Source organism: Humulus lupulus, chromosome X, assembly GCF_963169125.1.
Source record: "Humulus lupulus chromosome X, drHumLupu1.1, whole genome shotgun sequence".
NCBI lineage: Eukaryota > Viridiplantae > Streptophyta > Magnoliopsida > Rosales > Cannabaceae > Humulus > Humulus lupulus.
This window is the reverse complement of record NC_084802.1, coordinates 186,105,071-186,130,622: the sequence shown is the minus strand read 5'-3', so window position 1 is coordinate 186,130,622 and position 25,552 is coordinate 186,105,071. Positions and strand designations below refer to the sequence as shown.

General features: G+C 47.2%; 1 long non-coding RNA gene across 1 annotated transcript; it reads left to right on the top strand.

Moving 5' to 3' along the window:
- The first annotated feature begins 18,344 nt into the window (after positions 1-18,344).
- Positions 18,345-20,570, top strand: LOC133804195 (uncharacterized). Its single transcript, XR_009878351.1, has 5 exons — positions 18,345-18,767; positions 18,871-19,385; positions 19,478-19,628; positions 20,232-20,358; positions 20,461-20,570. It is a non-coding gene; the product is annotated as an uncharacterized LOC133804195 (long non-coding RNA).
- Positions 20,571-25,552: the final 4,982 nt, after the last annotated feature.

Here is a 25,552-nt window from a genome sequence, read left to right as displayed (position 1 = left end):
TGAAAAGTACAAATCCGACCAATGAACACCCCTCTCCCCCAAGCCGTGACCAAGGATAATTAGTGGCCGCGACCACATGCAATTTTCAGCATCCAAATTTTCAGTTTTTCCAAAACGTCCCAAAATCTTTCCCACATGATTTTGTAACCTCCATATACCTAATGAGAGTTAAAAACATGTCTCCAACAACTATATTTCATAATGGCTTTGTGAAATACAAACTCAAATGTGTAACATACAATCTACACATTATTGGGGAATATTTGAGAGTTACAAATTTGTAATTAATTTTTGTAACTCCAAAATATGTCATATTTGGGCAGACATATGTGTCCAATTTTGTGACTCAAATATATGTTACACAGTGTGACAAATCAAATTTGTGTGACAAATCACATTTTGTCACATTATTTAATCTAACATTATATTAGTTAAAATAATATAACATTCCCCCACTTTGATTAAATAATAACTTTTTGTAACACTTAATCAATAAAACATTATATTAAAATATAATATTCCTTCACTTGATTACTCTATATAGAAACATTTGCATTAGTGCATAAAGTAAAATGTCTTTCGACATGAATTTTAACTTAGTGTAATTATCACAAAGTTTGTTGAAATTTTGGTTGCTGAAGCGTTGAACCACTATCCCTTGATAACAAATCGGTGATAACACACACACACCTTTGCTATGTTCACTTGAGACCTTAATGTCTCGATTTTGCACCGTTAATAGCCATGTGCACATTCCATTCATAGACTTTTATTGAGAATCACTCCCAATTCTCATGAGGGGCGGCACCACCCATAGGTCTTTATTAGTAGAACTCTTACAATATTTTGTTACCCTAAAATATTTATCTTTTCAAGACCTTTCGGTTTTAACCCTCGTTTTGGTAACACATTAATACTCATATCTCAGATTGGATAAAATTTGAGTACTACTACTATTCACTTGATTGACTTGTTATTGCCTATTGAACCTAATACTAGTTTTGTTACTAGTATTAAGATATGTTACCATCAACTGTGAATCTCTTTAGGGAGTCTAAGTCCCACCCCTTGAGATGTATAAATGATTTCATTTGAGTAATTCATTTTCTCATGTACGCATACTTAAACACTCATTATTTTATTCAAACTTTGTTGCTAGCTATAGTTTGATTAAAATAGTTGCACTATTAAAATAGTGGTTTTGACCATAGTCAACACCCCCACTACTTTATATTTCAATATCCAAGATAAACTTTTTCTTGAATATTAATTGTAGAAACCTATTTGTTTCTAAAATTCTCCTTTATATTTTAAATTCTCTCCTTCTTGAATCAAAATATTAAAACAATAACTTTAGACACCAAACATGTCTAGAATTATCCATTCTATACACATATAGCCAAATTACTTTAGAATGTGGAATTATAAGTCACCTATTTAATAGGATGACCAAATTAATCAACCATTATGAAAATAAATTGATTAACTTTGGAGCATCACCCCCACAATTCTCACATAAAGTGAAAATAACACTTTTAAATAGAAATCTCTTTATTTCTATCAAGTCTTTTATCTTTCAAGATAAATCTAGACTTATAATTCACAAGTTCATCACGAGTCCTTTAAGCCACATGATAAACTCTCAATAAATCAAGATAAGCAAAAACATCAATGTTTATTTTGATTTATTTACTTGCTAAAGAGAGACACACTTCTTTGAAAGTAACTTTCACTTAATTGCTTTCTTTTATATATTTCACAAAATAAAAATGTGAACACAAATGTAATGTGAGAATTTCTCAAACAAATAATCACATTATGGAATAATAGGTCTACACTCTTACCTATTATTTTAACAAGTTCATTTTGAAACTTTGTTAATATCTCACTCAAATGTCTCATATCACAATAATTAATCTCATAGCAAAATAAAGAATTATCATAGAACAATACTTTAATTTTATTGATAGCTTTTAAGAGTACAAACATTATTATAGGTCATTACATCAAAACAACCATTTCCCAACAAGGCACACAAACATGGTAATCATGTTAGGATCTCTTATTCCTCTTCAATAGCATTTACCTCATTCTCATGTGTGTCCTTTTGGTACCTACATACTCTAGCATAGTGCTCGGATTTTCCACAAACAAACTGTTATCCCCATTTCCTGCATGGGCCCGGGGCCTTCGTCCTGGCCCACTTTCAGGGGGCCAGCTCAGCACGCGGGCCCGGCCCAAGGTCTCTTGGTATGGAGAGTGCCCAAGGGGAAGGATATGGATCGGGGACTCAAGACTGGGCCCAGTGGAGGGGTCCGGAATGTCCCTCCGGGTCCGTCCTCAACGAGGGTAGTCCGGGCGGCGTGCAGAGTGTTCCAACCCCCGCGGCCTACGCGCCATTGTCCCGGACCACTGACTCGGTCCGGGCCGATGGTAAACGAAGCGGGACAAAGGTAAATGGCCCCGGATCATCTCGCCCCTGGTTGGAGAGGCCAGGCATCTAGGACCCTGACGCCGCCTCGCTCCACATGGGCGCTGTCCCCCACTTTTCACCTGCAGAAAATGTCATCTCGGGATTGCACGCCGATGTGTCAAGTCTGCGCAGCCAAGTACTCTGACTGGTCTTGTCTCCTGAATCTGCCTCGTGACTCGAAGTGGCCAGGCCAAAAGCGTCGTTTTGTCGGGCGAGATATAGCTCTAAGGTCAACCTGTTGGGCCTTAGCTGGTTATGGATTGATGTATTTTGTACCTTTTGTATTGGGCCTCCACTAGAAAGGTCATTTATACCCATCTCGCCGAATGGGCCTAGGTCGGACCCGGTCCAGACCCGATATTCCCATCAGCTTATAAATATAAGCTACAGAACACTGTAATAGGGGTCTCCTTTCAGAAAAAAGAAAGGAACTCTGTCAAAACATAGAGAGAAAACTCCATTGTAAAAAGCTTCTTCAAGCTCTAATAACATAGACTCGTGGACTAAGGCTAGTTAACGCCCCAACCACGTAAAAACCCCGTCTTGATCTTCTGCTTTCATTATCATTATCAGTAAATATTACTTATTAAGAGAGTTGTCGAAAATCTCGGTTAACAGTCTGGTGCTTTCATTGAGAGCTGGAGGAAGCTAGTGCTAACGTCAGGCCTTTACTGCGATGGTGAACACACGACACACCACCTTCGACCCTACCAATCCAGAGCAAGGCAACGGAGACCCGCTGCCTTCTCAGCATATTCCTCAGGACCTGCCCAAGGACGTGCCTCCTCAGACATCTCACCAAGATGAGTCGCAAGACTACGAGGGTGGGACAGAGTACGAAGTAGAAAACGAGGAGGAAAATGAGGGGGAGTACCACAACGAAGCTGCGGATCCCAAGATCCCCCACGACGATCAGCATGACTCGGAGGTGACTAGACTAAGGCAGCAAGTCCTGGATCAGGAAGCCAGGATCGCTGAGCAGGCGGAGGTGCATCGCTGGATGCAAGAGTCTCTCCGAGCCCTGCAGGCACTCATGGCCGCGCAGGGTTCGGCAGCCAACCCCACAGTTGGCCCACTTCCAGAAATGCAGCAACCCGCTCCCCAAGAGCAAGCCGGGGGCCCCAGAGGTGCCAGCCTGGTCCGTCCCCCAAAGCCTTTTCCCGACCTGGCTTCGGGAGTCCCGGACAAGGAGCGACGGAAGACCCGAGAGAAGACCGCCCCCGTCGAGAAAGCCGGGGCACGTTCACGGCCTTTACCTAGGAAAGAGAAGGTGCGCCCCATCCCAGGACGAGGCCACCCAATCGATCCACAGGGGACGCGGCCACGGAATGGGTAGCCCCGGCACGCCCTGGGGCCAAACGGGCGGGAAAGGTCTTTGCACCCAAGTGCCTCGGTCAACAAGAACCGTCGAGAATGGCCTCGCCGTGAAGATCGTCACGCTCTCAGTTCAGGGGACGACACTTCCCGGATAGATTTACGCGATGGACTGAACGCTCGGAAAGAGCGGGCCCGCAAGGAAAAAATCCTCCCTCGAGACGGCAACCTCAGAAACGACATCAACGACAGGTGGAACAAGAGAATCCCCCTGGAGGATAGCACAGCCAAGCTGCTCGTGGAGCAGATGGCTGCATTAAAAAAGGTCACCGATCGCCTGGTCCGCAAGCAAGAAGGGGCAGAAACTGACTCCGACGAAGAGGATAAAGAGCCATGCGTGAGGCACATCTTAGACGCCGTACTGCCCAAGGGGTTCAAAATGCCGAGCCTCACTGCCTATATTGGAAACACCGATCCCAAAGACCATCTGTCCCGGTACAATCGACTCATGACCGTAGCTCATGTCAGCGACGACGACAAATGCCTCTGCTTCTCGATCACTTTGGGCGGTCCCGCCGAAGAGTGGTGGAAGAGGCTTAAACCGGGGTCCATCCAATCCTGGTCCGGGCTGCAGTCAGCGTTTCGAAAGCAATTCGTGGCCGCCATGAGGATGGACATGCAAATCAGCGCTCTCGCCAATATTAAGCAACTACCCGCGGAGACATTGAGAGCCTACATCCAGCGCTTTACTGAAGAAGCCTCCAAGACGAAAGTCGATGACGGACAGCGCCTGGTGGCACTGCAGTCCGGGATCCGGGCCGGGTCCCCCCTTTGGGATGACATGCAGCGCAACAAAGCTGCCACCTTGGAAGAATTCATCAGGAGGGCCCAAGGATTCATCAATTGGGAGGAAGCTCAGATCCAGGCCTTCGGGTGGCCCCCAGCTCCTCTCCCCATCTCTCAGACGATTCCGGGATGTGCGGGACAGTTCCCGGCGCAGTCCTACGCCACGCCCCCCATTGCCCAGGGATCGGCCGTCATGTCCGGAGTCAGTTACACCCCTACGGTGTACGGCCCTGCCACTTCGGGGTACGCCCCGGCCCAGTCAACCCACTTCTCCGGTTATGGCGTCGCGCCGGCAGGACACAACATGGCCCCCGTCGTGGCCCAGCAGTCACAAACGGGAATAACTGAGGCAAGCGTGAATCCCTCCCGGGGGAAGCGATCGGGCAAAGGCCAGAACCGGCCCGAGCTGTCCAAAAAGGGGAAGAGGGGCTACGAGCCCCAATATTCGGAATACATCAACTTGGTGGACACCCGGGAAAATATCTATCTGGCGACAGAAAGGGCGGTCCACTACTGGAAGCCTAGTCCCATGTTTAAGGGGGGAAGGAATCCGAGAGATACTAGCAAACGGTGCGCCTATCACAAAGACGTGGGCCACACCACCGACGAGTGTCGGCAACTCAAAGATGAGATTGAAAATCTCATCAAGCTGGGGCACCTCCACCAGTGGGTAAGAATGCCCGTGGGAGTCCCGGGCATGTCAGCAAGCCCCGGGCAATCCACGGCGCCGGTGACGACCCGTGCATACCCACCCCAGGGAGGGTATGCGCAGGGACCTCCAGCGCAGGCCCCTTAGGGGGCCCTCGCCACGCAAGTTCCCGGCCCCGGACTGCCCTATCCCTCCGGGGCGGCACCCCCTCGAGTGGACGGACATGTGGCGACCATTTCGGGCGGACCTCACCTAGGAGGACCTTCGAGGAATGACCAAAAGCGCTATCTGAGCGAGCTGGACCACGACCAGGAAGTTTGCGCCCTTGTCCAGGCTCCGTCTCAGCGCCCTAAACTGATGAACCTCCCCATCACCTTCACGGAGGACGATGCCCGCAACGTCCATTTTCCGCACCATGACCCGCTGGTCATAGATGCCAAAATCGCCAATAAATTGGTGTCCCGCGTGTTGGTGGATGATGGAAGCTCCGTCAACTTATTGTTCAAAACCCCCTTCGCCGCCATTGGCCTGACGGAAGCGGATCTGGTGTCCTGCCCGACCCAAATCTACGGCTTTAACGGAGATGCACTTCTCCCCATGGGAAAGATCCAGTTGCCGGTGACGCTGGGGGGTGAATTGCAGCACTTGTTCAAGTTCTGCACCTTTGTTGTGGTAGACTGCCCCACCGCTTACAACGTCATCTTTGGCTGGCCCGCACTGGTCGAGTTCGGGGCCATCACCTCCATCCGCCATCTTTGCATGAAGTTCCCGTGCGACAACGGAGGGGTAGGGACTGTCCGGGGAGACCAAAAGAGCGCCCGAAAGTGTTACCATGTCTCCGCCCGGCCCATATACATGGTCCGGGAGGAGCCGGTCGAACCAGCCCTCCTCCTTCCTGCTGAGCAAGTGGTCCAGGAAGAGGATGATCTAGACCTGCGGATAGGGGACGATCGCGTCTTGGAGCCAATGGACGAAATCGAAGAGGTGTGCATCAGTGAAACCGACCCGGCCAGGATCATCCAAGTAGGAAAGAGCCTGCCGGCAGACATTCGGGCCGCCATCATCGCCCAAGTCCAGGAAAACCAGGACCTTCTGGCCTGGTCCCACTCCGACATGACCGGGATCGATCGCAATATCATCTGCCACGCGTTAAGTATCGACCTAAACGCGATCCTAGTCTGCCAGAAGCGCAGGCCTTTGGGGACGGAGAGGGCCGAGGCCCTCAAGCTGGAGGTGGAGAAGTTGTCTTCCATCAACTTCATACACGAGGCTGTATATCCCGTGTGGGTGGCCAATCCCGTCTTGGTGCCGAAACCTAACGGGACCTGGAGAACATGCATTGACTTCATGGACCTCAACAAAGCGTGTCCGAAGGACTGTTTCCCGCTCCCCCGAATCGACCAAATGGTGGATGCTATGTCTGGTTACGAGATCCTGAGTTTCATGGATGCTTACTCCGGCTACAACCAGATCTCCATGCACGTGGCGGATCAGGAGCATACCAGTTTCCAAACCGACAAGGGCATCTATTGCTACATAGTCATGTCTTTCGGACTCAAGAATGCCAGAGCAACGTACCAAAGACTAGTCAATCGAATGTTTCGGGCCCAGCTAGGGAGAAACATGGAGGTGTACATCGATGATATGCTGGTCAAGTCCAAGACGTCCCGGAACCATTCAGACGATTTGGCGGAGGCTTTCGCAGTTATCCGGAAGTACGGGATGAAGCTGAACCCTAAGAAGTGCACCTTCGGCGTGGCCTCCGGGAAGTTCCTGGGCTTCATAGTGAGCTTCCGGGGAATAGAAGCCAACCCAGACAAAATCAAGGCACTGATCGACATGGCCTCTCCCCGGAAGCATAAGGACATGCAAAGCCTGACAGGGCGAGTGGCCGCCCTGAGCCGTTTCGTTTCTAAAGCCACGGATAAGTGCGTCCCTTTCTTCAACATCCTTCGAGGAAGCCAGCGTTTCGAATGGTCGCCCGAGTGCGAAGAGGCCTTCTGGAAGTTGAAAGAACACCTGGCCAAAGCCCCCATCTTGTCGAAACCAGTAGAGGGAGAGCCACTATATCTATACCTGGCCGTGACCGAGCACGCGATCAGCGCCGCGTTGGTACGAGAGGAAGAAAGGATACAACTCCCGGTATACTATGTGAGCAAGCGGTTACTAGACGCCGAGTCTCGATACCCATTGATCGAAAAGCTGACTTTCTGCTTGTTGATGGCATCCCGGAAGCTTCTACCTTACTTCCAAGCTCACGCCATAAAGGTCTTAACCAACCATTCCCTGCGACAGGTGTTGCAGAAACCCGAGTCGTCGGGGAGACTCCTGAAGTGGGCAATGGAGCTGAGCCAGTTCGATATATCTTACGTGCCCCGGCTGTCCATCAAGGGACAGGCCCTAGCCGATTTCATCGTCGAATGTTCCGGGATTTCCCCGGAAGAGAATATTCCCGAAGCCCCCGCAGCGCCCGTGTGGAAAATCTTCGTGGATGGAGCCTCGAACGAGAATGGGGCTGGGGCCGGGATCATCCTGGTGTCATCGCAGGGGCACCAGCTACAAAATGCCCTCCGTTTCCAGTTCAAAGCATCGAACAACGAGGCGGAGCATGAAGCTGTCCTCGCCAGTTTTCACCTAGCCCGGGAGGCGGAGCATGAAGCTGTCTGTCCAAAAAGATCCTGCGCCAGGGATACTTCTGGCCCACCATGAAGAAAGACTGTATAGACTACGTCCGCAAGTGCGAACAGTGCCAGAGGTACGCGAAGATCCCTCGGGCCCCCCCAACAGAAATAACCTTGATGAATAGTCCCTGGCCCTTCGTAGTGTGGGGGATCGATCTCGTTGGATCCCTCCCGACTGGGAAATGAGGGGTTAAGTATGCCATTATGGCTGTGGACTATTACACGAAATGGGTTGAGGCAGATCCCATGAACACAATCACTTCCAAAAAGGCCTTGGATTTCGTCATCAACAACATAGTGTGTCGGTATGGCCTCCCCTACAAAATCGTGTACGACAACGGGAAGCAGTTTGACAGCGTCCACTTCACAGATTTTTGCGAAAGACACGGTATAGTGAAGAGCTTCTCCGCGGTTGCCAGACCTCAGGCAAACGGGCAGGCAGAAGCCGTGAACAAAATCCTAAAAGGGACACTGAAGAAAAACCTCTAGGCCTGTAAGAGCAAATGGCCCGAGGAACTCCCTCGCGTACTGTGGGCCTACCGGACGACCGAGAGGACATCAACCGGGCACACCCCCTACTCGATGGTTTATGGATGCGAAGCCGTCATCCCAATTGAAACGACTGTCCCGTCCCATCGACGTGACACATATGATCCCACCCAGAACCACGCCTTACTCCAGGAATTGCTGGATCTCATCGAAGAGATCCGGGAAGAATCGCAAGTGCAGTTGAAGATGTACCAGGGCAAGATCGCACGACATTTAAACTCCAGAGTCAAGAGCCGTAAGTTTGAAACCGGCGATCTAGTCCTGCGGAGAGTCTTCCCTGCCACTCAAGATCCGGGAGTAGGGGTTCTGAGCCCTAATTGGGAGGGGCCATATGAGATCCAGCACGAGGTATGCCCCGGAACGTACCGCTTGAAGCGGCTCGATGGTTCAGAAGTCTCGCGAGCCTGGAACGCGGAGCATCTCCGCCAATACTATCAGTAGTCCTAGAACTTTTCCCTGTTTAATATTTTTGTTGTAAACAATGTACGCCTCAGGGCGAATTTTTTTCGAACAATGGAAATGACGTGTGCAAAACTTCATAAAGGGCTATTGTCACAATGGAAACGTACGCCTCAGGGCAAATTTCTTTCGAAGTTCTTTCTCAAGTGACCCCAAACCCGTCTCCGCTCACTTGCGGGGGGTATCATCCCAGGTATAAATGAAATACCTGGCGGAACGCAATCTTAGGCTAGTCCCGGCTCGGACCACGGTCCCTGAGACGCAAACCCCAAGGCTGGTCCCTCCCCGGACGAACGACGTCCGGGGGTATAATAAAGAGGACCATGCCTAAGGCCGGTCCCGCCCCGGACGAACGACGTCCGGGGGTATAATAAAGAGGACCGAGCCCAAGTCCGGTCCCGCCCCGGACGAACAATGTCCGGGGGTATAAAAAAGGGGGCCACGCCTAAGGCCGGTCCCGCCCCGAACGAACGATGTCCGGGGGTATAATAAAGAGGACCGAGACACAGGCCGGTCCTGCCCCGGACGAACGACGTCCGGGGGTATAATAAAGAGGATCGAGCCCAAGGCCGGTCCCGGGGGCCACGCCTAAGGCTGGTTCCGCCTCGGACGAACGGCGTTCGGGGGTATAATAAAGAGGACCACGCCTAAGGCCGGTCCCTCCCCGGACGAACGATGTCCGGGGTATAATAAAGAGGACCACGCCTAAGGCCGGTCCCGCCCCGGACGAACGACGTTTGGGGGTATAATAAAGAGGACCGAGCCCAAGGCTGGTCCCGCCCCGGACGAACGATGTCTGGGGGTATAAAAAAGGGGACCACGCCTAAGGCCTGTCTCGCCCCAGACGAACGACGTCCGGGGGTATAATAAAGAGGACCGAGCCCAAGGCCGGTCCCGCCCCGGACGAACGACGTCCGGGGGTATAATAAAGAGGACCGAGCCTAAGGCCGGTCCCGCCCCGGACGAACGACGTCCGGGGGTATAATAAAGAGGACCGAGCCCAAGGCCGGTCCCGCCCCGGACGAACGATGTCCGGGGGTATAAAAAAGGGGGCCACGCCCAAACTGGTCATGCCCTGGACGAACAATGTCCGGGGTATAAAAATGAGGGCCACGCCTAAGGCTGGTCCCGCCCCAGACGAACGATGTCCGGGGGTATAATAAAGAGGACCGAGCCCAAGGCCGGTCCCGCCCCAGACGAACGACGTCCGGGGGTATAATAAAGAGGACCGAGCCCAAGGCCGATCCTGCCTCGGATGAACGATGTCCGGGGGTATAAAAAAGGGGGCCACGCCTAAGGCCGGTCCCGCCCTGGACGAACGATGTCCGGGGGTATAAAAAAGGGGGCCACGCCTAAGGCCGGTCCCGCCCTGGATGAACGATGTCCGGGGGTATAATAAAGAGGACCGAGCCCAAGGCCGATCCCGCCCCGGACGATCGATGTCTGGAGGTATAATAAAGAGGACCGAGCCCAAGGCCGGTCCCGCCCCGGACGAACGATGTCCGGGGGTATAAAAAAGGGGGCCACGCCTAAGGTTGGTCCCGCCTCGGACGAACGACGTCCGGGGGTATAATAAAGAGGACCACGCCTAAGGCCGGTCCCGCCCCGGACGAACGACGTCCGGGGGTATAATAAAGAGGACCGAGCCCAAGGCCGGTCCCACCCCAGAAGAACGACGTCCGGGGGTAAAATAAAGAGGACCACGCCTAAGGCTGGTCCCGCCCCAGACGAACGACGTTCGGGGGTATAATAAAGAGGACCGAGCCCAAGGCCGGTCCCGCCCAGGACGAACGCGTCCGGGGGTATAATAAATAGGACCGAGCCCAAGGCCGATCCCGCCCTGAACGAACGATGTCCAGGGGTATAAAAAGGGGGGCCACGCCTAAGGCTGGTCCCGCCCCGGACGAACGATGTCCGGGGGTATAAAAAAGGGGGCCACGCCTAAGGCTGGTCCCACCCCGGACGAACGACGTCCGGGGGTATAATAAAGAGGACCGAGCCCAAGGCCGGTCCCGCCCCGGACGAACGATGTCCGGGGGTATAAAAATGTGGGCCACGCCTAAGGCTGGTCCGCCCCGGACGAACGACGTCCGGGGGTATAATAAAGAGAGGACCTGCCCGAGGCCGGTCCACTCCGGACGAACGACATCCAATCCGGACAAATTGACTTCCGGGATACGAAAGCATCCGGTTTGCCCCAGGGCAAAGTTAGGGCCTAAAAACTGGTAACTCCGGGTTAAACCAAGCCCCGAGGGCCCTGGATTGAGTGCCAAGACTAGAGACTTGAAAAATTAAGTCGTTGGGACTAGTCCCGGCCGTTGGAACCGGAACTAAACCCCTGCATTCAATTGGTTGCGGCGACTAAACGAAATTTCTACTGAACAATGAAAGGAAGCTTTCGTAAGAACCAAAGAAAGTAGCAGTGTTTTAAATTTAATAACAAGCCAAAAACACTAACAAAAATACAAGGCCGGGGTTCGGGCCTACAACGCATCCGCCCGGAGGTCCGCATCCTCCCTCTCCTTGGCCTCGTACTCGGCCCGCTTTGATTCAGGATCAGGAAAGACGAGAAGGTTCATATTCTTATCCTTGCACCAGGCGATGTAGATGGCCTCATCAAAGGTGACATCCAGTAGGCCCTCAGCCTCCTCCTTTTCCTGACGGGTCGTTTCATGCGCCGCCTTCTCCTGAAGCAGAGAGTCGCCCAATTCGCAGACTCGGGCTTTCAAGGCCAGGATCTCCTCCTTGTTCAGGGCGGATTGCGCCGTGGCCGTCTCCAAGAGCGTCGCCCGTTCGTCGGCATCCTTTGTCTTCTGGGACAACTCCTCTTCCAACCCGGCCTTGGCGCGGCCGAGCTCCTCGCGCTCCGCCTTCACACGGGCCACTTCTTCCTGGAGGTGGGCCGTCTCCCGGTCAAGGGTCTCCTTGATGGCCTCCCTCTAGTTCACGGCCGCCTCTAGCTCCAGCTTGGCCGTCTCAATCTTTATGGAAAGCTCGGCCACCAGATCGGCACTCCTCTGGAACAACAGATCAACCTGGAGCAAAGAAAAGTTAGAAAACAAAACCATCATCAACGAGTGATGGAAGGAGTATAAGAGAAGTAAAAGTTACCGCAGTGGCCTGGTGGCGAAGAGCCTGGGAGATGAACAGCATGTCCGGGTTGGTTATCGTGGCGTACCTCTTCAGCTGAAGGTTGGACATAGTGCTCCCTACTTGATCCAGCAGATCAGCCGCCAGGGGGGCTGTGTCCTGGCCGAGCTTAGGGCGGAAGCCCGCTTCGGCGACTAGCCGATCCATGATCGGCTGGGGAGCGCTGAACTCGGCGGGACGATCTGAGAACTCGACCTGGCGACGGATCGTCAGGGCCTTGTAAGTATCGTCCCTCCAGCACCGGCCGTTTTCCCAGGTTCGGTTGATCAGCCGGGACTGCTCATCCCGCAAGGCGGACTCCCCCTCCTCGAGAAGAGTTGGGCGAAGGGGAAGGACTGGCGGCGCGGGGATTTCCTTCGCGGTCAGCTGACTCTCCCAGTGTGATTCTTCAGTTGAGCCGGCCCGCGTAGTCCGGGGCCTCTTCCCGAAGTTGCCTTCCCCAGCGTCATTTTCCGGGCCCCTCTTCCCGGAGCTTCGGCTGGCAGCCGCGCCCGCCTCCAGATCAATCACGGGGGGCTGGTCAGAAGCGAGGTCTGCAGCGGGCTCCACGGCCTGGAAGGGAACCACGGCCAGAGCTTCACCCGGACAGAGCTCAGTCCCGGGCGTTTCCCTGGTAAGAGGGGGCTCCATGCCCGTCACCTCGTTTGCCTTCCTGGCCGCCTTCTTGGTCGCCCGGTCCTTGATGAGTCTCCTCATTTCGCTGGCCGGGTTTGTAAGAGGCATCATCTGGGAGAATGCCGAGCAAAAGCATGTTTCTTATGTGACATGGTTGGACATTTTAAGAAGAATTGCCCAAGGCTAAGAGAGTTTGAGCAAAAGGGGATAGACAACTCGATTCCAGCTCGAGTGTTTATTCCAGAGCAGACAGAGTCTGGGACTGAGACTAGCTCCTCAGGAGTGGCAGGTCAGTTTTCTTGTTTTGATTTCTGAGTTGTGTTGTGATGGGAACATAGTATGGAATTGAAAACTTAAAAGATAAGTTGGGTTATGGAAGGACCCCTCAGTAGTTGAGTAGAGCTGGTTATGACTGGCTTGGATGTGGTCTGAGACTAGAAAGCCTTGAGGCAGTTGGTGATGTGCATAGCTTTGGTATGCTGATGGTATCTGTGTGGAGAGCTAGAGTTTTATGGCAGAGTGGTGCATAGACCTCTTAGCTAGTGCGATGGATACCACTCAGACTGTGTCAGTGGGATCAGGACAGGCTGGACTAGTCTGTGAGTTCCTGAATGTGTTTTCAGGGGATTTGTCAGGGTTTCTGTTATATGAAGAGATAAAATAGTGGTTTGATTAGTACCTGGGATAGAGTTGAATTGAGAGCATTGTATTGAATGGCTTAGTAGAGTTGTAAGAACTCGAGGCTTAGATACTGAGTGAGAAGGAATTCTCAAGAGTTGATCTTTGATCTGGTTAGTACTAGTTAGGGATCAAGGGAAAAGAATATGCAAAAGGCTGTGTTTTTAATAGATAAAGAGCACTAGGAGGTGCTGGATTGTATTTTGAGAATTTTTTTTATGCTAAGTGTTTATGGATCAGATGAACAGAGCGTTCAGGGGGTTATTTGAGTGGAACTCGCAATCGTCTGGGACGATGATATTGTGATGTATTCTTTGTGGAACTTGCTAAGGTCGAGGGATGCCTTAGAAGGCATGAGTGTCCTTGGATGGGCATGGCATTATATGTGTTTTGTGGAAAGAGTTATGAGTTCCTTTATACAGATCAGAATCAATTGATAGGTTGTTATGACACCTCAGTGATACAGAGAAAAGATTGCTTATGTAACACGTTGGTAAAAGAATTTGATTAGAACTAGAGTGATGTTTCTGGTGGAACAATGGCCAGTTCTGTGCTTAAGATTATTATCTCAGAGGAACTAAAAGGAAAGATGACTAAGTGACTCTCAGATGAGAAAGATTGAATGGAAATCCTAGCTGGACTAGCTAGGGGTGATACAGTATCAGATATGAATCTATTGTGATACAAGGGTCATGAGGATCAGACTTGGGGTCTGATGGACACTGGGATTAAATGGGAGATTCTGGATGAATCTCATGTTACTTTCTGATTCTCTTCGTTCAGGCATCATGTCAGTGTACCAGAGTGTGAAAGTTTTACTATGATGGCCTGAGATGAAGAGGGGCATAATGGAACGTGTGGTTGAGTCCTTAACCTGTTAATAGGTTCAGACAGGGTATCAGGGATCAGTAAGGTTACTGTAGCCTTTGAGTATTGTATAATAGAAATAAGAAAGCATCGCGATGGGTTTCGCGATGGGGCTACCCAGGAAGGTGGGTCAGCATGTTTGACTTGGGTCATTTTGGACCAGTGTTGTGAGTAAGATTCTTTTTGGTTATAAGAATAAGTAACACAGTGGATTAGTGTTTAGATCTCTTTGTGAGAGAGATAGTGTGCCTTCTTGAGAATTAAAGGCTTATCTTATTAGATGAAGACTTTATTGTTACATCCAGGTTATGGAAGAGTGAGGGAAGGCGATGAATATATAGATGGAACTCAGTACGGTTCATTGTTCTCAGACTGATGATAATCAGAGAGAGAATTGTCCAGAGTTGAAAAGTACCTTATGAGATAAGGTATGGTGGAATATGTTCGTCACCCTTTCATTGGAGTGAGGTGGGTGAGATGTAATATCTGGATCATGTGATGGTTCAGGGGACCATAGAGGTTATTAGAGATTGGAGCATGGATGCTCACTTCTCAAACTGAATGAAAAAGTGTTACTGAATTGAAAGCAGGAACATGGAAGTCCAAGTAGGGAGTTGTGTCTTCCTAAAGAATCACCATGGCAAGGGGTGATGAGTAAAGGCAAGTTGAGCCTAGATTAGTATGACAGTTTGAGTCCTGGACAGGACTGGTCAGATTATCTTTTACTGGACCATAGTTTTGGTTCTGATGGTTGTACATTGTGTTATGCATTTCCATGCAGTGGACATGGGTTGAAAGAACTCATAAGTTGAGGTATGAGGTTCTGGGGAACAAAGTGTACCTTGATTTAAGGTATGTTGCAGAAACAGTGAGGTCAAGAGAATGACCTGGGAAACTGGAATCAGTTATGCGGAATTTATAGTCCGGGCTATTCAGATAAATTTCGAGGACGAAATTTCTGTAAGGAGGGGATAGTTGTAATGCCCCAAATTTCCTAATAAGGTTTAGGACCTTGATTAGGAGGCCGGCAGGGCCATAATTGCTTTATTATGCTATTTAATGATAATATGCATGTTTAGGTGTATTAAATATGCATGTGAACCCATTTGTGATTGATTGGGTGATTTTCATATTTTGGCCATTTCGAGCATTTTTGGCATATATGTGAAATGGGCGTGGTGCTTTGTTATTATCTGGTTATGCCAGGGTTACCCAGCACAAGACGATCCTAGGAGGTAAGCTAGTGGGAAAGTCACAACGGGATTTAAGCTTGACTTGGAGTAAGTCAAGGGGTATTTAGAGCATTACCGGGTTATTGGGTAATGAGAAGTAACATTTGGTGATAAATTGGGAGTTAGTAAGACCAGGGGGAAATTCTGGAAGTTTTGACTATAATGTCCCCGGGGGTGTTTTCGGGACCCCGAGCATTAGGTTTTATTGGAAGCTACTTAAGCTTGAAGTAACCTTTTAAGGAAATAAAAAGAACGTTATGTACGTTCTCTCTCCCTAAAGTTCCCTTTTCGTTCCCGATCGCATTTTTGAAGGTATCTTGAGTTCTAGGACTCGGAATCAAGCAAGGATCGAGGCATAGCAATCCTAAGGAGAATTAGAAGCTTATTAGCCGGAGGATTTAGTTGGAAACAACTCAATCGGAGGTAATTCAAGTTTAAGTTTTAAGTTTTTAAAAGTTTTTAAGCTTGAATTGGACTTTGTGAATCGGTGAGTTTTTAGGTTGTTTGAACCTCGGGTTTTGGTGGTTTTGGACCATTGGGAAGTTTGGGAACTTTGATTTAATGATTTGGGAATGTTTAGACATGTTTTTGGGAGGTTTTAAAAGGTTAAAACGAAGGAAAAATGGCTGCCCCGAAGTTGGGCCGCGGCCCTTGCTTGAAGAAGCAGGTGTCAGAATTTGGCCTTGCTAGGTGCCCGGCCCTTGATGGAGGGCGCCGCGGCCCTTGCCTCAGAGAACCCTGGGGGCCGCGGCCCAAGGTGCTAGGGCCGCAGCCCTTGCCCTGTTTTCACCCCGTTTGCTCGTTTTGACCCCGGAAACATGGTTTTGGGCCTCAGGATCATTCCTACTACCCGGATTAGTGAGGATTGATGTCTTGGAGGCTAAGTGTTAGTTCAAGGGTTGGTTTTAGAACTTGAACGCATTGGATCACCATTTGTGGTTGTGACTAGGTTTACATTAGAGGCTTGGATCAGGATCGTGCTTGTGGCTCATTTGTTGGTAACCTGTGCTTGGATCTAAGGTAAGAAAACTGCACCCCATATGTGACATGCATGGTTATGATTGATGCATGTTGAATGTTTAAATGTAAACATTGATAGCATAACGAATGCTTGGCAATCTTGCCCATTTGCATATGATTATTGTCAAGGCATGCTGGATGATTAAATGTGATGCATGTGATGCACAAGAAACATGTGATTAGGGCATGCCATGAATGATGAATATGAGATTGGTCAGTGCTTGAGTCTCTGAGTTTGTGCATGATCATAATTATGCTAGCAACTGTTTAGTAAGCATGCTGAATGCCCTGTCCTTGGATAATTGGCATATGTTACACATTGATAGCATTGCTTACTTGTGCATGGTACTGACTAATTAGTCAGAATTGGCAAAGGTGTTAGTATCAACTGTGAAGCTGTGACTTATTAGTCAGGTTCGGCAGTGGTACTGGGCACTGATCATGTTGAGTTGACTTATTAGTCAGGACGGCCTTAGCGTGTGTCACGCAAGCCAACAAGATTTGATCAAATCGATTATCAGCATTGAATGGCTCAAAGAGCATTAATGCCAGACCGACCCCGAGGGTCGATGAATGAAATAAGCGCTTGGAGGCTAGTGGCTTACTCAGTAGCCACTCTCCCATTTGAATTAGTGACATGCATGGCAGTCACTCAGTGCGGTTTACCAGAACCCGTTGGAGGCTAGTGGCTTACTCAGCAGCCACTCTCCCATTTGAATTAGTGACTCCCTTGTCGGTCACTCAGCGTGGTTTATCGGAACCTCAAGTGTTGCGACACTCAATTGATGAATATTATAAGCACTTGAAGGCTAGTGGCTAACCTAGCAGCCACTCTTCCATCTGGTTAGTGACTTGTTTGGCAGTCACTCATCTGATTAGGATTGACTTGATAGTCCTCCAATCAGAAGGCCAGGATTTTTTATCCTGGATACCCCAGCATCTGTTTGAACTCATTTGCATGCTGAATAGAGCTATGATAGCTAGGCATGCCAGATATGATTCGATATCATGATATGACTGTTTATGAGCATATGAGTTTTCTTGCTGGGCTTCGGCTCACGGGTGCTTTGTGGTGCAGGTAAAGGCAAAAGGAAGCTGGACCATCCTTGAGTTGGAGAGCTTAGGTGATGACGTGTACATATGCAGCTGCTCGACCAATACTTGGGCGAGGTTTGAAAGTGGAACTAGGGCTGAACCCTGTTTTGCCGCTTAGTACGGCTTGTTGTAAATAATCTTTTGTAATAAACTCTGAAATTATATTTTTGGGATCCCAATGTATACAGTAAACGTTCTAGTGAAACGTTATATCTTAACCAAAGTTTTTAACCCCTAAACCGCTAATCACACTTAGTTACACGTTTATGGCCAAATGACTCGATTAGCGAGTTTAGCACTGTTTGCAATGTGCACTGTAGCGGTCCCTGGAGTTGGGGCATTACAAAATGTAAACAAACTTCTGAAACTAACAGAACCAAAACTAAGCCAGACTCTAATTTAGAGAAGGCAGAACCATTCAAAAGGAAAGATGAGAACTTTAGAAACATATTACTAAATACACTGCCAATTCCGAACATTATCTGAGAAGACGTCTTTGAACTCTTTTACTTTGAACACACACATAGTAACCCAAAATCTGATCTTCTCCCACAACACCTCCCCAGATTCTTCTTTATCTTCAAAGATTCTCTTTTATGCAACATTATTCAATTGCTTTAACTTGCAATGCTAACATTAGAAATGTGCTGCCTCAAATCATGTGTTGACGTATCAACTTTTCGTGAGCTTGAGACCTTGGTGAGGTCTAAGGGTATTTGTTTGCTTTTACCATTTAGGTCTCTTCTAGCTTTAGGCTTTTTTTTTTTTTTTTTTGAGAAATAGGCTTTGTTAATATTGCTGCTATTAGTGTTTACATATTGTTAATGAAGAGATGATGCAATCATTGTTGCCTTTAAATGTACGAGTGAATGCATCTAAAAATTGATTTCTGACTTGTATTGTGCTTTTGATTCTTCTCACAACATTCAATATTAAAACCTTTCATGACAGATGTAGTTTCAGAGCTTACCAGGAAAACAGAGATCACAGTGCACTACAAATTGAGTTCACGACAACAAGCTTTTTATCGAGCTATCAAGAACAAGATATCTCTTTCTGAGTTATTTGACAACAATCGTGGACAACTTAATGACAAAAAACTCCTTAATTTAATGAATATTGTCATTCAGCTAAGGAAGGTAAGCTATGCTTTTCCACCTCCTTTCCTGAAATTAATTTAATTGCTACAAGCAATCAAGTGAGGAAGCTAATTTTTATTTATTTTTTACTGTGTGGTGCCAGGTCTGTAATCATCCAGAGTTATTCGAAAGGAGTGAGGGAAGCACATATCTCTACTTTGGTGAGATTCCCATCGCCCTTTTGCCTGCCCCCTTTGGGGAATTGGAGGATGTACACTACTCAGGAAGTTGCAATCCTATAATATTCAAGGTTCTTTTTATAGCTGCTTTCTTTTAATATACATAACTATGCAAAATCTCTTGTATTGTTATTATTCTTTTCAAATAACCTCCATCCCCCACATGTCCTCACCCATCTCCCCTGTATGTAGTTTAACATAAAATAAAATAAAAATGAAAATGAATAGCATTGTAGAACTTATTTCCATATCACCTTACATATATGTCACGTTTCCACTACTTTTTGGTTGCTGGTTTTTTACAAGTCCTGAGGAAGGCTGGGAAACACATTATTAGTTCCCACAGAAGGCTGAACAATTCATCTTTAAAAGCCACACTCCCACCAGCTTGATGCTTGTTCATATTTGTGACAGATCTTAGCCTCCGATTTTGTGATAGGTGAATTCTTCTTTTCATTGTTTATAGAATTACAAATATTTGAGTATGAATTACTCTTTGATTTCTGTCTTCACTCGCATATTAATTATTAGGGTCGGGGACGAGGCACTTGTTGCCATTGGTAAGTGTAACTCCCTACAGTATCTAAACGTTAGTGGCTGTCATCAAATTGGTGATGTTGGAATAATGGCCATTGCAAGAGGTTGTCCTCAACTTACCTACCTAGACGTGAGTGTTCTCCAGGTGTGTTCTCCTACTTAATAACCACCAATTACCACCACTTGATTATATGTACACATAGACCCTCTACTTTAGTGCAGGTTAGTCTTGCTCACTGTGGTAGGGCATAATTTTTCTGTGTAATAATGCTTATTACCATCATTTGTAATATCGTTAAAATAAACCTTTATGATAACTCATTGATGCCAAAGTATGTCTAGGTTGACTTTGCTCTGTTTGCTTGTATATTTTAGGGGCTATCAATTTTTTTAAAGTTTCTATGTTTTCTAAGCTTAGTTTTGATCCAATTCATACCAGCCATCTAGGGGACTCGGGAACAAAATTAATCAATAAAAGAAGTTATAAAATCAGCTTACATGTTAAAATGAGTTCATTGTGCCCTGTTTCATTGTGTGTAGCAAAGGACATGGTTTAAAAAGTTAACATGTGTTGTTAAACATGCTTTTATCTGTTATCTACCTGTTTGGTTCTCACCTGTTTTTTTTATTTTTATTTTAAAAGAATTAGCATAAAACATGTGAACTATTTTATGTCTGGTTTATGCTAGAGTTTCAAGGGGTATTCAGTTGAATCTTGTATGTTGTTTTCTGACATAAATTCATACAGGATTCTGATTAGACCACATTCAAGGGGTGTTTAATTACAAGTAATTTAGTTGCTGCTGCTGTTGACAATTTGTGGTATCTAAAAAATGGAATACATACTGTAGTCTTGAAAAAACTTTCAGAAAATGGTAAGAGTTATGTGGGTTTTACAGTTTTATTTTTGTATGATACTTCAAGCACTAATCTATAGACTTATCTCAGTTTTTGGTGGATCCTACTCCATTTTCTAGGATCTTGCAGGCAAAGGACACCAAGTGAATTAGATAGAGAGGTTAAGAACTTGAGGGTGGCATTTACTGACCTGTTTTTGAAGCATAACACTTTCAAAGAAACTGCAAAACCATCGAGATATTGATGCAAAGAATGGAAGAATGTATTTCACTAATTTTTGTATACATTTATTGTTTTGTATTTGGTGATAAAGGAATTTGGCATAAATTATGTTGTAATATGATTTCTTAAGCCTAGACTAGTAGATTAAATATTGTAATTACATTTGAGTAATTAATAAAAATCTATTTATGTTACTTTATTTGGCTTCAACTTTCATATTTGTTTTACTAGTTTTGTGTAAGTTAAAAAAAATTATGTTTCTCTAAGTTAATATAACACATGTGTTATACTAAAGTGTAGTATAACACAAAAAATGTGTTATAGTAAAGTGTAGTATAACACAAAAAAAGTGTTATACTAAAGTGTTGTATAACACAAAAAAAGTGTTATATTAAAGTGTAGTATAACACAAAAAAGTGTTATAGTATCGACTATAAATAACATAATTCAACACTTATCTATATATTAAAATAACACAGAAATTGTGTTATCGTTGACAGTACAATAACACATCTGTATAACACTGATAAAGTGTTATGTAAAGTACCCTGACCTACGATAACATAGTCTGTCTTAACACATCAGAAAGTGTTATCGTAGGTTTTGATAACACATTTTTGGTGTTATTAAAAGCATTTTTTCTTGTAGTGAGACTTCCGCGGGGGTAGGCTCCGCGATCTCCTTCGCGACACAAAACACCCTCCACCCAGCAAGCAGGCGGTACGCTTGTGGCAGCAGCTGGAACGGTGCGATTCCTACGTACGTCAGGAACCGCACGAAATAGTCATGAAGCGGGAGCGTGGCTCCCGCGCTGATATGGCCGGCACTCCAGGCTCCGAATCCTTCCACGGACGTATGCGCCCGCTCCTCGAGCTTGGCCAGGCGGTTGTGGAAGAGGCCCGGAGTTGATTCGATGCCCAGTTGCTTCTCCAGGAGCAGCATCATCCGGTAGTTCCGGAACGAGTTGGCCGTTACGTCCATTTCCCACCTGTTTCCCTTGGGCGTCCGGGATCCGGGAACGACGACGGGGGCCCTATTGACCTCTTCCTCAGAGTGGAGCGTAACGCCCGTTGCCATAACTGACGATCTGGGAACAAAGAAAGAAAGACCAAGCAGTCAGTACCTAAACCCAAGAAAGTCGGTCAAGGTACGGGGGGTCTCCTAAGGACTGCTTGGAGTCCCGTCGGATCAGGTCTCCGAAGAGCCCCGGAACCCTGATCGGGAGAGGAGACTACTAAGGCCCGCCCCTTGTCCGGGAGGCATCCAGATACAGAGCAACCTGGACCAGGCATCCTTCCTAGCAATTTCTAAGGCACAGAGCCTAAACGCACGCATCAAAAGAACCTAAGTTCACAAAGTTGTCAAGAGAGTTAAAAAGAATTACTGTGTGGTGTCGACCGTAGAAGATGATGGTTGTCCGATTGTAAGGAAGGTAGAACCTTGTTCTTGAAATGGTGCAGCCGACGTAGTAGTTCGTCGGCAGGGCAGACCCGAGAAACGCCTTCTGGTAGAAGAGCGGGAACTGGGGTTCTGGGGAATAAGCGGCGGCGCAGAGTTAGCAGGTGGCGATGTATGTCGTCGGCGATGTCGGACATGCAAGGCTCAAGAAGTACTTATCGGTTTATACGCTGGTTCGAAGAGGTAAAAGTGCCAAATGTGGCTTTCTTGGGGTATTTATACTAGCCCCAGTTTCTGGCCCACGATCCAACGTACATGTGTCTCTTCATCAGACGGTCAGGAGTCGCGCAGGGGCATTTATGGGTCCTTTCAGGTAGGATCCTCGCCATCTCAGATCCGACGGCCCGGGAGTGGCGGATGCCAAAGGTCGCCCCATCCTACGGTCCACCTCGTTCCAGGGACATTAATGATGGCCCATCGTGCGGATGGGACGCCTCGAGACATGCACTGACACCCTAGTCTAGGCCTAGCGACCCTTGGGAGGTCTAGGCGACCCTTCAAGAACCATGCAGCAATCACCCGCTGACATGTGTATCCTTGCCATAAAGCGGGCCGAAGGTAAACGTCCTCGGATTGTGGAAAACGGTCCGGGCTAAGCGTCCAACCCATGCACAACTTTCTGCCCGGACCCACGAACTCTGGCAAGAACTGGGGAGGCAACCTAGCGAATGTCGTGGGGACGATGCAACCCTCCTCCCGGCGAACCCGGGCGAAGGCTTGGGGGGTAAATGTTATCCCCATTTCCTGCATGGGCCCGAGGCCTTCGTCCTGGCCCACTTTCAGGGGGCCAGCTCAGCACGCGGGCCCGACCCAAGGTCTCTTGGTATGGAGAGTGCCCAAGGGGAAGGATATGGACCGGGGACTCAAGACTGGGCCCAGTGGAGGGGTCCGGGATGTCCCTCCGGGTCCGTCCTCAGCAAGGGTTGTCCGGGCGGCGTGTAGAGCGTTCCAACCCCCGCGGCCTACGCGTCCTTGTCCCGGACCACTGACTCGGTCCGGGCTGATGGTGAACGAAGCGGAACAAAGGTAAATGGACCCAGATCATCTCGCCCCTGGTTGGAGAGGCCAGGCATCCAGGACCCTGACGCCGCCTCGTTCCACGTGGGCGCTGTCCCCCACTTTTCACCTGCAGAAAATGTCATCTCGGGATTGCACGCCGATGTGTCAGGTCTGCGCAGCCAAGTACTCTGACTGGTCTTGTCTCTTGAATCTGCCTCGTGACTCGAAGTGACCAGGCCAAAAGCGCCGTTTTGTCGGGCGAGATATAGCTCTAAGGTCAACCTGTTGGGCCTTAGCTGGTTATGGATTGATGTATTTTGTACCTTTTGTATTGGACCTCCACTAGAAAGGTCATTTATACCCATCTCGCCGAATGGGCCTGGGTCGGACTCGGTCCAGACCCGATATTCCCATTAGCTTATAAATATAAGCTACAGAACACTGTAATAGGGGCCTCCTTTCAGAAAAAAGAAAGGAACTCTGTCAAAACATAGAGAGAAAACTCCATTGTAAAAAGCTTCCTCAAGCTCTAATAACATAGACTCGTGGACTAAGGCTAGTTAACGCCCCAACCACGTAAAAACCCTGTCTTGATCTTCTGCTTTCATTATCATTATCAGTAAATATTACTTATTAAGAGAGTTGCCGAAAATCTCGGTTAACACAAACCAATGACCCCTCATGTCTTTGAATTGTCCATGATCTTTTTTTGGACCTAAAGGGTTCACACTACCCTTTTTGTTGTTGTTGCTCTTGGGATGCTTGTGTGAAACCGCATTGGCCTTGGAAGTCTCATCTTTAGACTCATTCCCACCCTTGTCTCTAATTCTCAATTCCTCTTCAATTCTAATGTGTTTTTGGATCTCTTCAAAAGTGTAATCCTCATTATTATGAAGGATTATTTTCCTATAGTTCCTCCAAGTTGGTGGTAAGTTTGTCACTATTGCACCAACTTGAAAGGCATAGGGAAGCTCAATCTTGAGAACTTTCAACTTGTTCACAATCACTTGTAGCTCATGAATTTGAGGTAAATTTTTTTTTCCATCAATGAAAGAAAATTCAAAATATTGAGAAATTAAGAACCTTCTTGTACCTTCTTCCTCGGCCTTGTACTCACTCTCAAAGGCATTTCAAATCTCATTCATGGATTTGGTATTGGTATAAAGGTCATATAGCCTATCGGACAAGGCATTAAGGATATGACCCATACAAAGAAGGTTATCCTCTTCTCTCTTTCTTATTTTCCCCACCACCTCGGGAGTGTCTTTGTTGTGTCTTTGCTGGATGGCTCAGCTAGAGGTGCCAAGGATGGCTCAAGGATGTAGGCTATCTTGATGTTGTCAAAAGGAATTTCACCTTGTCTTGCCACCTAGTGAAATTGGATCCATCAAACCTATCCAACCTCACTAGGTCTTGGTTCATGATTTTTATTGTCTCTCCTTCCATTGAAACAAACAAGGGGTAAATTAAGCTTTTGATTGTTAGAGAATATATTATATTCAATGGGAATAGAGAAACCAAAATACAACTCTAAGCAAAAGATTACTATAGACAAGATGATAGATAAATAAGTGTTACAACTCTATTGCAAAAAATACAAGTAAATAGAAATAGATGATGATAGATATATTGATAATACAACTCAAAGCATAACAATACAAATAAATATATAAGATAGAACCAAAAAGTAAAAGAGGTAGAAGAACAAAATAATAAGAAGAAAAATAGATAAAATCTCACACTCACACAACCAAAGTGTAGAATAGTGGGGATCACCAACTTGAACAAGGTTCAAGACCTTTGTCCAAAAGCTTATTTCCTCCTATTATCTAAGCACTAAAGGTTCTCTCAAGAAAATAACTCTCTGGAATTATCAAGCCTCTATGGTGTATTTTCCAGCCAAGTATTTTGTGGATAGAAAATGGTGTGTCTTACAAGTGAGCATTAGACTCCTATTTATAGAGTTTGAGAGACACTTTGAATTTCAAAATCCACCAGCCCTCATGACTATTACCAATGTTTAATTGGATGCTTATGAAATTAAAATGGAGATTTGGGAGTTACTTAGGATGTTAGAACAGTTCAAATTTGAAAAAACTGAAAAATGGTTTTGGCTGTCAGCCTCACTAGCCACGACCAGGAGTATCAATGGCCGCGGTCACTGGCCTCTGTCCCCCAGGCCACGGCCAGAGGTAATTAATGGCTGCGGCCACAGGCCTCTGTCCCCCAGGCCGCGACCAGAGGTAATTAATGGCTGCGGCCACAGGCAATTTTCAACATCCAAATTTTCAGTTTTTCCAAAACGTCCCAAACCCTTTCCCACATGATTTTGTAACCTCCACACACCTAATGTGAGTTAAAAACATGTCTCCAACAACCATATTTCATAATGACTTTGTGAAATACAAACTCAAATGTGTAACATACAATCTACACATTATTGGGTAATATTTGGGAGTTACAAATTTGTATATGATTTTGTAACTAAAAAATATGTCATATTTGGGCACACACATGTGTCTAATTTTGTGA